Consider the following 12,142-nt stretch of genomic DNA (forward strand, 5'->3'; position numbering starts at 1 on the left):
ATTTTTATCTGCAAAAACATTTAAATTTCTCTTTGAAGCTGCTCTTTTTTAAATTATAAAGTTTAAATACCATGCTCATGTTTAGAATAGTTAGACAAGCAATATACATACAAGGATAGATTTTTTTTTTTTTAGAAATAAGAGAAATGAAGCGGTGTCCTTCAATTTACCATTGCCAGTATGCATGTAGGTATATTATTGTACAATTGGTACTGTACACTTAAAAGTGGATTATTTTCCCCCAAATTGGTTAGGGGGAAACATATCGTTGCTAAGGTAAATAGTGTTGCTAGGCAATGAAATTGTGTCAGTACATAATGGTAAACTCTGGAATATTGTTTGCCTATCGATAACAAACTATGATATGTTAATTCTCTCAATATTTTTACTCTAATGCACAACTTCGTCAACACATTTAGCTGAGATGAAGAGTGGTAACATAGACGTTGCTAGGGAATATTGTTTCAGGGCAACACATTTGACTCCATGGAAGCTATAAAATAGTCAGTTTGTTGAATGATTACTGAAAACGAGTTTGTAGACATCTACAATGATAGTTGTGTCAGTATTATTGCTCATAATGGACTGTTTTCCACAGATTTGTCCAGGGAAAAGTGTTAACATAGTCGTTGCTATGGAAAAAAGTCGTTGCTAGGCAATATATTGGTATCCATGGATAATGTGAAATGGTCATTTTGTTGTTGTTCTATTGAAGACAAGATAATTGATCAGGAATTATTCACTCAATCAACTTTTTCACCACAAAATAGTATAAAGTATGTGACTTGTACGTACATGTATGTGTATCAATGTAGTCAAAATGAACAATAAAATGGCGATTTGTACGATGTGAAGGGGTGTGTCAGGTATAGGATAGCAAATTAATTTGAGGTTTTCAATAGCTTAAATGGGGGTTTTCAGTTCTTTTTATTATTTTTGAATAATAATTTATATAATTTCATTGGTGTAACTTATTTGGTTTAATTCAACCTAGTTAAAAAGTTAAAAGTTAGGTTTGAAATGGAAAAATAAGTGGTTAACTGAAGGAGCTAAATGGTTGCTATGAAAAGTTATGTTGCTAGGCAACAATTTCTGAGAAAATGTTCATAAAATTCATGCTAAGTTGTTTTTCAGTAATTCTTCTTACAATATATAGTAGATCTATCCTTTGAAAATAAGAAAAAATATCTGATAATCTAAATTAATAAGTAAAAATCAATATTCGTGATAAATATTCAATAAGTATCTAAAATGGGCGTGGCTTGTTCAAGGCTGGTTTCCATAGTGATGCTACACATTACGGCATTTTTAATGCCCAATTCCGAAAAATTCAGGAAATTTCCTTTAATTTGATGTATGATTTTGCTTTGATCCAGCCGGGGGGATTAAAGTCAAGAAATAAGGCACTTTTTGGCTTCTGGCCGCTCATCTATATATACATCCCTATGGAACGGTCATGCAGCTAGCGCAGCCTCCGCCAGGTGAGCTCTGCGGCCGCTTTTCACCAAAATTGCGGCTCATTGTAGCAGATCAATGCAATCGGAACGGCGTAACGAAAAATATGCGAAGCTTTGGAGGGGATTTCTTTCTTTTTTCTCGATAAGAAGAAAATGCTATGACTTGGAGCGGCTTTTTTTGTTCTTTTTCTCAATAAGACAAAAATGCTATGCCTTGGAACGGAAATCTGAGTGTAAAAATGGGGGTCCCCTCCGCGGCACATACCCAATATGCATTATATACTGAGTGCCCCCCCCCCCCCCCCCCCGGGGATCAAATTGGCATATACATGTATATACTACCAAATTGTACCTACTGGGTTTTAGGGGTATAAACTATGTTTTTGGCTGGGGATGGGTATAAACCCTATATTTAATTGGAGAGGGGTGAAATTGGCATATATATACTACCATATTGTACCTAATTGGTTTTAAGGGTATAAACTATTTTTTGGCTTGAAGGGGGGGGGTACTTCCATTAAAACCCTACATTTAATTTGAGAGGGAATGAAATTGGTCTATATCATATTCCCGTATTGTACCTACTGGGTTTTAGGGGTATAGACTATTTTTTGGCTTGAGAGGGGGGGGGGGTACTTCCAATAACCCTACATTTGAGTGGAGAGGGGATGAAATTGGGCTATATAATTGCACCTACTTGGTTTTAGGGGTAAAAACTATTTTTGGCTTAAGGGGGGGGGGGTATTTCCAAGAACCCTACATTGAAAAGAGGATGAAATTGGCCTATATATATATATATATTACTCTATTAGTCTTACTGGGTTTAAAGGGGCATAAACATTTTTTTTTGGGGGGGCAAGGGGGGTGATTACAGTCCCTTACATGTTAGATGAGAGGGGATCAAATTGGCCTATACAGTATATCACCGTATTGTACCTACTGATAATTTCTGTCTTTTAACTTCAAAGAAGAAGCAGCACTTTTCGCCTGGTAGGTGGAAAAGATTGATTTAAAAAAATACATTTTCAGTATCTTACCGTCCTGTTGGCGAAAGCTGGTTCTGCTCTTTTTGTAAAGATGTTTTATTGTTTTTCTCTCAAATCAAATTTCATACAATGCAGTTTACAAAGTTAGAATTGTAAATAATAATTCTAACTAATTCCTTAAACTCGTATACATTGTGCACAACATGAAATAATATTCTAAGACACTGCATCGTACCACTACCAGATGAGTTTAACAAACAAATATCAGATAAAAACTTACAAACTTACACCATAATGAACAAACATAATCTCATGAGCTCTGTCGCCTCTTTTGTAAGGAAATGTTCCCATTTCTTAATATGGTTTGATAATTTACCCCGCGTTACTGCTAAAGTTTTCTCTTCACGTTCATTTTCTAATATCTTCTCTCTAATTTCGTTGGGACTTGGTGGTCTTTTTTTAGTCCTGCTGTAAACAAAGATCAGATATAATTATCTGTTCCTTCCTATATTAGCATGCTTAACACCAATGTGTATATCCACCCACCTGGCATTTTTTTATTTCATACATAGTGAATAAGTTACCACAATCTATCCATACGTCTCTCGTCTTTTCACATGAAAAAAACAGTTGCTCGTTAGTTTCTTCAGTTTTCCCACAAAACGAACATTCACTGTCTGAGAAAATTTTGAATAAATGTAAATATTTCTTCGTGTATATTAATATTAATTCATAAAGCATTTTAAATTAAAAAACTCTTTAAGCCTACTGCTTAGAGTACATTTTCTGGGTCTTGAAAATATGGCACAGATATCCTTTTCTGAGAAATTATATGTCTTCTCTTTATTATTAAACGCATACAATTTTTACAATTTAATACTTAAAAGTGCCTTGTATATTTTCTTGGATGTCACGTTTGGTTAACTGTTAATCTTACAAGTAAATATAAATTCTAGATTTAGACCAGTGTCTTCACAGTTGTCGTTTTTCTTCAAAAGGTGTTTCCGTGTTGCTGGAATATTTTCAAAAACTTTGTAAACTTTATCTATTTCATTTCCATCTAACCCCATCTTCAGAAAGTTTCTAGGAGATTTGATGATACCTTCCTTGTCAACAATATGATGCAATTTATATATTTTTTTTAAGAAATAATTTTTCATCACATAGCTTTTGCCCGTTCAGTCCAATAAGATTGCCGGTAAAAAATATCTAATTTCTTTTAGATGTTTCTTTTTCAAGAAGTACTTCTTTGATAGCGGCCCAAATTTCCAACATATCCATATACAATTTTGGCAATGATATTTTACAGATATTCAGTGAAGTATTAGTGAATAATAACAAAAGTCCTCCTACATCACGGGTTCCATATATAAAAGATATGTTTCCATCCTATTCTGAATCTCATGTCAAAAGCCTTTTCAGCCACACGACTTTTTGTGCATATACAAATAAATGAAAATCTTGATAACTAAATCAATTACATAAAAAGATGAGGTTTTGATCGCACGCTTGTTTTTTAGAAGAATACTTGATTCCACGATTTTTCTATGATTGTTTATGATTCATGCAAAATGAGAGAATTAGCTGCAAACTCATAACTGACACTACGACGGGGACGTTTCTCACACGGTGTCATAAAGGTATAGCTCTGAAAAGAGCTGTTGGGTTCATTAGGTTCGTTGTGGAACCAGAGTTTATTGAAGAAATGAAAAAGTGTTGGTCTCTTTTAAATTCAGGTCCTCATCTCCAAACTTCGACAAAACTAGTGTTCTTTGATTGTCATTGGAAATTCTTGTTCATTCGTGACTGACTGTGTGATTGGTTCCTTCTCTTCAGTCACTCGCTTCAAAGGTCTCCTCGTCTGTTGTGTAAGGCCACGTCTTGATCCACTGCTATACAGATCGGGGGGTAAGACCCCCTCCCCCCAAAGAAATCCATGTCCAATGAAAAAAATAAATGGGAAATGAAATGAATAGGATAAAACATTACTGAACCTTCTGGGGGAAAAACAGTATATTATCAATGGCTCTTAAAAGAGTGATCCGTTTCATTTGGAACAGAGGTGTAGGCTTTATGATTTAACTCACAATTTATGCAGGAACACGAAATTAATGTGTGCCAATGGTTGTGTTTTTTATATCATACCTAGTTAGAACAAATAAAACATACAATGTTATCTCCAATCACTAATATAGCTCCCCTACCATTGGGCCTACATTATAAATGGGGAATAAAAATGAATAAAACTGAATGTCATTTATATTTTCTGATATGTTTTATCAATTGTAAATTATTGCATTATAAATTTCGTTGGAAAAATGAATAAATAAATAAATGAATGAATGAATGAAATGAAAAAGACGGCTTAAATGTAATCACTTCATTGAGTTAGATTTCTTTAAAAAATGTTACTGACGGTCATCCATCCATGACACTTTCAATTCGTGTCATAATCAATTAATGTAAACATTTCAATATCATTCTATATTTATGCCAAATAGTATTAATGGCAAATTATATCATTCTATTTTGGCAAATAAACTGTACATACCTGTACCTTTCTCCAATTAGGATATGGAGAGTTCTTTTTTATCATGGAAATTTCAACGCATAAGCATTTGGAAGTGGATGGCTCAGGCTTCCTGATGCTTCATCGATGACATCACCCCTTCAAAGATTATCACTCCATACCCCTGTATGGAGTGAGTTGTTACTCTGTTATAAAAATGATCTTTGGACAATTGACGACCAATATCTTTACTCATTATCGACTACAAAATTGCAGCTCGGGTTTTAGCGATGCCTTTACAGAAAGTTTTGTCATCATTATTAACTGATCAATGTGGATTTATTAAACATGTTAAAGGTAGATCGGCATCCGAAAATGTTATGCTTGCTCAAGATATTATTGACTCTTATAAATAAAAGTTCCTGTGGCATTATCATTTTTTTAGATTTTCTAAAAGCATTCGACAATGTGAACCACTCATTTCTGTTTAAAACATTAAAGTTTAAGGAATCGTTTATAAATTGAACTAAGATGTTACATAAACATGCTCAAGGTAGAGTACTATACAATGCATATGGTTGGTTATCAGAATCATTTCATATTTATAAAGGTGTAAGACAAGGGTGTCCATTGTCAGCATAGAGGTTTATTTTGTTTTCAGAGATTTTGAGCAATTCGTATTAAAGAAAGTAATGAAATCAGAGGTATAGATGTTTCAGGATATTGTTTATGCTTACCAGAGAGATGAAAATAACACAGTTCGCAGACGATACGACGATATTTATTAATTCGATTAAATCCCTTCATAATATTATGAAAGAGATATGGCACTTTAAAAAATAGGCACTTACACGAGAAAGGTTTTTTCAGGCTCCTCCTAAGGTGAAAGGGGCATAGTACACGTTTATGAAGGGACATTTTTATTGCGTAAAAAGGGCACCTTTTCAATGCTTCAAAAGGTGGTAGACACTGTGCCCCTACCCCCCCCCCCCCTGCATGACAGTAAAAAATCCGGCTCGCGATTTGCATTCACATTAATTGTTAAAACTATATTAACGCATGCATCCTATTGATAAATATAAAAGTACAAAAATAAAAAAAACCTTAATATCAACAAACTTCTTGCTCTTATTAGATTAATAAATACATAATAACATTTTGATGAATTCCGAATAATCAAATTTGCCCCTTTTGAAGAATTGGAAATCGACAAGTTTCATCTCGCGCTGAGAAAGAGGAATAGGAAGACAGTCATCATTTTCACATGGTTGCGCAAAGCATAGGCGGATCCAGGGGAGGGGGGCGAGGGGCCCGGCCCCCCCCCCCTATTGACGGAGCAAAACCAAAACAAAAAGGGAAAGAAAGAAAAAAAGAAAAAGAAGGAAAAAGAGAGGACAAAAAAGGAGAAACATAAATTTTAAAAATATTTCATATGTCACCATACAGTATTCGATCGCGCTTCGCGTTCGCATTCACTTTTAGGTGATTTCTATATATCTTGCTTAATACGGAGCCTAAGTATCAAAATCTGAAGTCAATATATAAAACATATTTCAGCTCGGAAATTTCACAAATTTATTTTTCAAACGTGCTCTGTAAAAATTTCTTGTTTTATGGTCTGAATATTATTTTCTGCTTGCGATGCGCTCACAAAATTTAATTTTTCAGGTACCCATTATTTTCCTGTACTCCACAAAGTTATCAAAACGTAAGATTCCTATTCAGTCGGATTGTCAAAACGTATCAGCTAGCGCTGCATGCTGGCATTATGATTGGTGAGTTATGTATATCTCAATATTAATTTTAAAACAAACTACTTAAAGATCCCAATTTGATGACAGTTTATAAGAAATTTCGGCTCGTGATTTTCTCTCACATTGATTGTTGAAAGATATTAACTCATGCATCTTATTCATATTTTCGAAAGTGCTTTAAAATAATGTTCAGTTTTCAGGCCATAATATTATTAGATTTTGCGCTTTAATGCTTAGGAAGAGAAATAGGAAGATAGTCATCATTTTCATATGATGACATAATGTCCTTGTAGAATGTCCCAGTCCTATGCCAAACTAAAAAAAATGAAATATATCAGCTCTTTTTAAACTGTGATCCATATCCTTCCTACAAAGTGCTTGAAATACAGAGTTTAACTTGACCCTTTTGTCAGATCAGAACATCATATATTTTTAGCTCGCACTTTGCTTGCTCTATTGATTTTCATGATAAGAAAGGTATTTAGAATACCCAAATTCTATAGGTCGAAATCTGAAATTCAGATACGCAGGTTCTCTATATAAATCATTATCCAGTTTCAGATCACAATATCAAAAACTGTCTGCTCGCGCTCGCATTATTAATGTTGGAAACTTTCCAATTACTCATCCTATTTATGATTTACAAAACATGAATAGAGTGTCCAAAATTGTTCTGCTCACGCTTCACGCTGGCATCAATTGTTTAGTAATATACTTATCCGTTTTACGATTACAAAAGGTGCTTAGAATTTCCATTCTTCAGGTAGAATGTCGAAATTATCAGCTCGCGCTTCGCGCTTGCATTATTTGATAGTTAAAATGAAACATCTTCATGGCTAATAAACAACCTTAAACATATTTTATATGAGATCAGAATGTATATCAAAAATAGAACAGTCACTAAGTCACTACGCTATATTATGTATATACATATAAATATATATATATATATATATATATATATATATATATATATGTATATAACAGATATATGTATATAACATATATATGTGTATAACACCCCTCAAAAGACAAAAGATACCAAAAAAAATAACTTCGAGCAGCCGATCAGGGAAAATTTGGCTTTAAAAATTCCGGTCCCCCCCCCTATTTGCGAAGGCTGGATCCGCCCCTGGTTACGCAATGTCCATAAAATGTTCAGGTCCTAGGTCTACATAATAAATAATGTCAGCTCGCTCTTTGCTCTCGCATCATTTATATAGAGTGCAATCCAAATCCACTTCACAATTTCCCTACACAGTGCTTCAAATGGTGCTTAACTTTATGATTAAAAAAGTGCTTAGAATATAAATTTGTTCAGTTCGAAATGTAAACCATTTTCAGCTTGCGCTGCTCGTTCGCGTTTTCCATCGTTGAAATATGCATCGTCTTCATGGCGATCTGCAAACAGTCCTTAACAGGTCCCTTTCGATCAGGTGATTAAAATATTTTACTCGCGTTTTTGCGCTCACACTGTTTGAATAGGGCATATGACTATGAGATTATAAGGTTACAAGAATAAAGCAAATACAAGAAGTGTCAATTAGAACTACCCCTTTACCGATCGGGGAAAATATGGTTGAACAAATTTGTGCCCCCCCAGCCAAGTTGATCCCCTCTCCAATTAAATGTAGGGTTCTTGGAAGTACCCCCCCCCCCCCAGTCAAAAATAGTTTATACCCCTAAAACACAGTAGGTACAATACGGGAATATATATAGCCAATTTCATCCCCTCTATCAAATGTAGGGTTCTTGGAAGTACCCCCCCCCCTCAAGCCAAAAAATAGTTTATACCCCTAAAACCCAGTAGGTACAATACAGTAGTATATATATTATGCCATTTTGATCCCCTCTCCACTCAAATGTAGGGTTCTTGGAAGTACCCCCCCCCCCCCTCAAGCCAACAAAAAGTTTATAACCGTAAAACCCAGTAGGTACATAACGGGAATATATATAGACCAATTTCATCCTCTCTCCAATTAAATATAGGATTTATACCCCCCCAGTCAAAAACATAGTTTATACCCCTAAAACCCAGTAGGTGCAATATGGGAATATTATATAGGCCAATTTCATTCCCTATCCAATTAAATGTAGGGTTTATTGGAAGTACCCCCCCCCCCCTTCAAGCCAAAACATAATTTATACCCCTCAAACCCAGTAGGTGCAATATATATAGGCCGATTTGATCCCCTTTCCACTCAAATGTAGGGTTCTTGGAATTACCCCCCCCCCCCTCAAGCCAAAAAATAGTTTATACCCCTAAAACCCAGTAGGTACAATATGGGAATATATAGGCCTATAGGCCAGTTTCATCCTCTCTCCAATCAAATGTAAGGCTCTTGGAAGTACCACCCCCCCTCCCTCAAGCCAAAAAATAGTTTATACCCCTAAATTCCAGTAGGTACAATACGGTAGTATATATATTATGCCATTTTTATCCCCTCTCCACTCAAATGTAGGGTTCTTGGAAGTACCCCGACCCCTTCAAGCCAAAACATAATTTATACCCCTCAAACCCAGTAGGTGCAATATATATATAGGCCAATTTGATCCCCTTTCCACTCAAATGTAGGGTTCTTGGAAGTAACCCCCCCCCCCCTCAAGCCAAAACATAATTTATACCCTCAAACCCAGTAGGTGCAATATATATAGGCCAATTTGATCTCCTTTCCACTCAAATGTAGGGTTCTTGGAAGTACCCCCCCCCGAAGCACAAAAATAGTTTATACCCCTAAAACCCAGTAGGTACGATACGGGAATATATATAGACCAATTTCACCCCCACTTCAATTAAATACAGGGTTTATACCCACCCCCAGCCAAATACATAGTTTATACCCCCTAAAACCCAGTAGGTACAATTCGGTAGTATATAAATGCCAATTTGATCCCCTCTCCACTCAATTGTCGGGTTCTTGGAAGTAACCCCCCCCCCCCTCAAGCCAATAAATTAAAACCCCTCAAACCCAGTAGGTACAATACGGTAGTATATATATTATGCCATTTTTATACCCTCTCCACTAAATTTAAAATGTAGGGTTCTTGGAAGTACCCCCCCCCCCCCCAACCAAAAAAAGTTTATACCCCTAAAACCCAGTAGGTGCAATATATAGGCCAATTTGATCGCCTTTCCACTCAAATGTTGGGGTTCTTGGAAGTACCCCCCCCCCTCAAGCCAAAAAATAGTTTATACCCCTAAAACCCAGTAGGTACGATACGGGAATATATATAGACCAATTTCACCCCCTCTCCAATTAAATATAGGGTTTATACCCACCCCCAGCCAAAAACATAGTTTATACCCCTAAAACCCAGTAGGTACAATATGGGAATATTATATAGGCCAATTTCATTCCCTCTCCAATTAAATGTAGGGTTTTAATGGAAGTACTCCTCCCCCCTTCAAGCCAAAACATAATTTATACCCCTCAAACCCAGTAGGTGCAATATATATAGGCCAATTTGATCCCCTTTCCACTCAAATGTAGGGTTTTTGGAAGTACCCCCCCCCCTTCAAGCCAATTCCCTTCAAATTAAGATGATCTTTGACCTTGTTCAGGCTACCAGCAATAAGTTGATATTAAAGGTAGTCAAATTTCTTGGGAAAATACAATTATTTTGTTAAAATTTTCAGCCTCAATGACCTTTGACCTTGATCATGTGACCTTCAACTCGGTCAGTGAAACTTGATTGCCCTAATGCCAAAGTTTCAAGAAAAGATCCAGCTATAACCTGCGAGACAAAATTGATGAAAACAGCTCAATCATATTTGAATATTTGCCCTTTTAGCCGTCCATACTATGCTGGGATGCTGTGGCTGAAGTTAGAGGCCGGGAATGTATACAGATATTTTATGCCCCTAAAACCCAGGATTCCCAAAAATTTTGGTGAAGGTTTGAGGAAAATCCGTTAAAGAGTGAGAAAGTTATTAGAGTTCAAAATTTTGGATTTGTGACGTCATAAACGAGCAGCTGCCCCATGTGTTATGTAATATAAAATGTATGAATTTCAAATTTTGTATGGTTCCTTATGACTTAATTTTGTTTTCTTTTCATGATCGGGTGTGAAATGATTTGTCTATTGATATACAAAAGTTTCAGTGAAAACCATTTTCAATTTTCTGAGAAAATGACATTTCTCATAGATTTTTTACCATTCGCTATGTAGGATTTAGGAATGCTGCTCGCATGTGACGTCACAAATCAAATAATTGAAATTCTAATAACTTTTTAATTATTTGATGAATTTTTCTCAAACCTTCGGCAATATTTTTTATTATTTTTTCTGCTATTTTTACAATAAACTTTTTGTCAGGGTGAACTTCCCCTTTAAGTACAGTCCACCAGGTTGGTGTGTCATCGTACTTGTAGAATTGTGCAGGAGGATGTTGTGGAAGATCTATTCTACGTACCTGTGGTTAAAAAAAAAAACAGCGCAGACAGTGTTACTCTTAGACTTAGTCTTACTTAGCGCAATTGGATTTTCTGCACCTCAGCCTTGAAGTTGAAGCTGGCTACTGACGTGCAATGATACAGTCATTCAAACTGGATCTAAATTGGCCAAATCGTGATTTCGGTTCGGAACCCTCTCTTTGTTTTGTAGTAACATGCGCTCTCACTTATGTTTAATAAAAGTAAAGTGAATGATTAAGTCTGAATCTTTGAATGGAGGGGAAAATGATAAGAACCATTTGCCTGATGCCGGCACTTGCTGCTGGCCGCTGCTGTACAAAGTACGCGGTTGTTCCTAATTTCACGTTAGAATTCTGCTAAATCCCCCAGCATAGCACATGTTGAGTTGTTGAGAGGTCACCTGCTTCACTACTCATGCTAATTCTTAAGCTTAGCAAAAAATGAGTGTGACTGTGTCTGTGAGCAGGTGAGTGAGCCAACTTGACTCTTGCTTTTATTTAATTTAAGGCTGCCTAATTGTAAATTGAACTAGATTCTCTACATAATTAAGCACTGACTTTGGCATCAACGGGAAGAATGAGGTCTGTTACCATGGTTACATTTATCCATTCTAAAAAATATGGTAAATGGGCTATAGAATCGGCTACCAGGATACATTTTTCTACCAAATATATTGGATGCACTTGCTGATCGAATATCGGACATATAGCAAATTGTGCGATGCGGCGCAATAAATTCCAGCTTTTTAAATTAGACCCCTATTGAATTATATGCTCTGAATTGCCGACCAAACCAAATTATTTGTTATTGCTTATCACAATAGTTAACTCATTCAATGAACAAGGTTATGATATAACTGATTACATATAACCTTGTTCTCTGTTAGAACACCCTGTGTGGTGAAATAAGGTTGCATTATGGCTTATTTTAGATAAGATAAGATATATTTTCTCTTGTTTTGGGGGGCAAAGCCTTTATTTTTTGACATGGTCAGTTTCCATTACTTGGCTCTGTTCAAGTA

This window comes from Lytechinus variegatus, chromosome 6, assembly GCF_018143015.1.
Source record: "Lytechinus variegatus isolate NC3 chromosome 6, Lvar_3.0, whole genome shotgun sequence".
Classification (NCBI taxonomy): Eukaryota; Metazoa; Echinodermata; class Echinoidea; order Temnopleuroida; family Toxopneustidae; genus Lytechinus; species Lytechinus variegatus.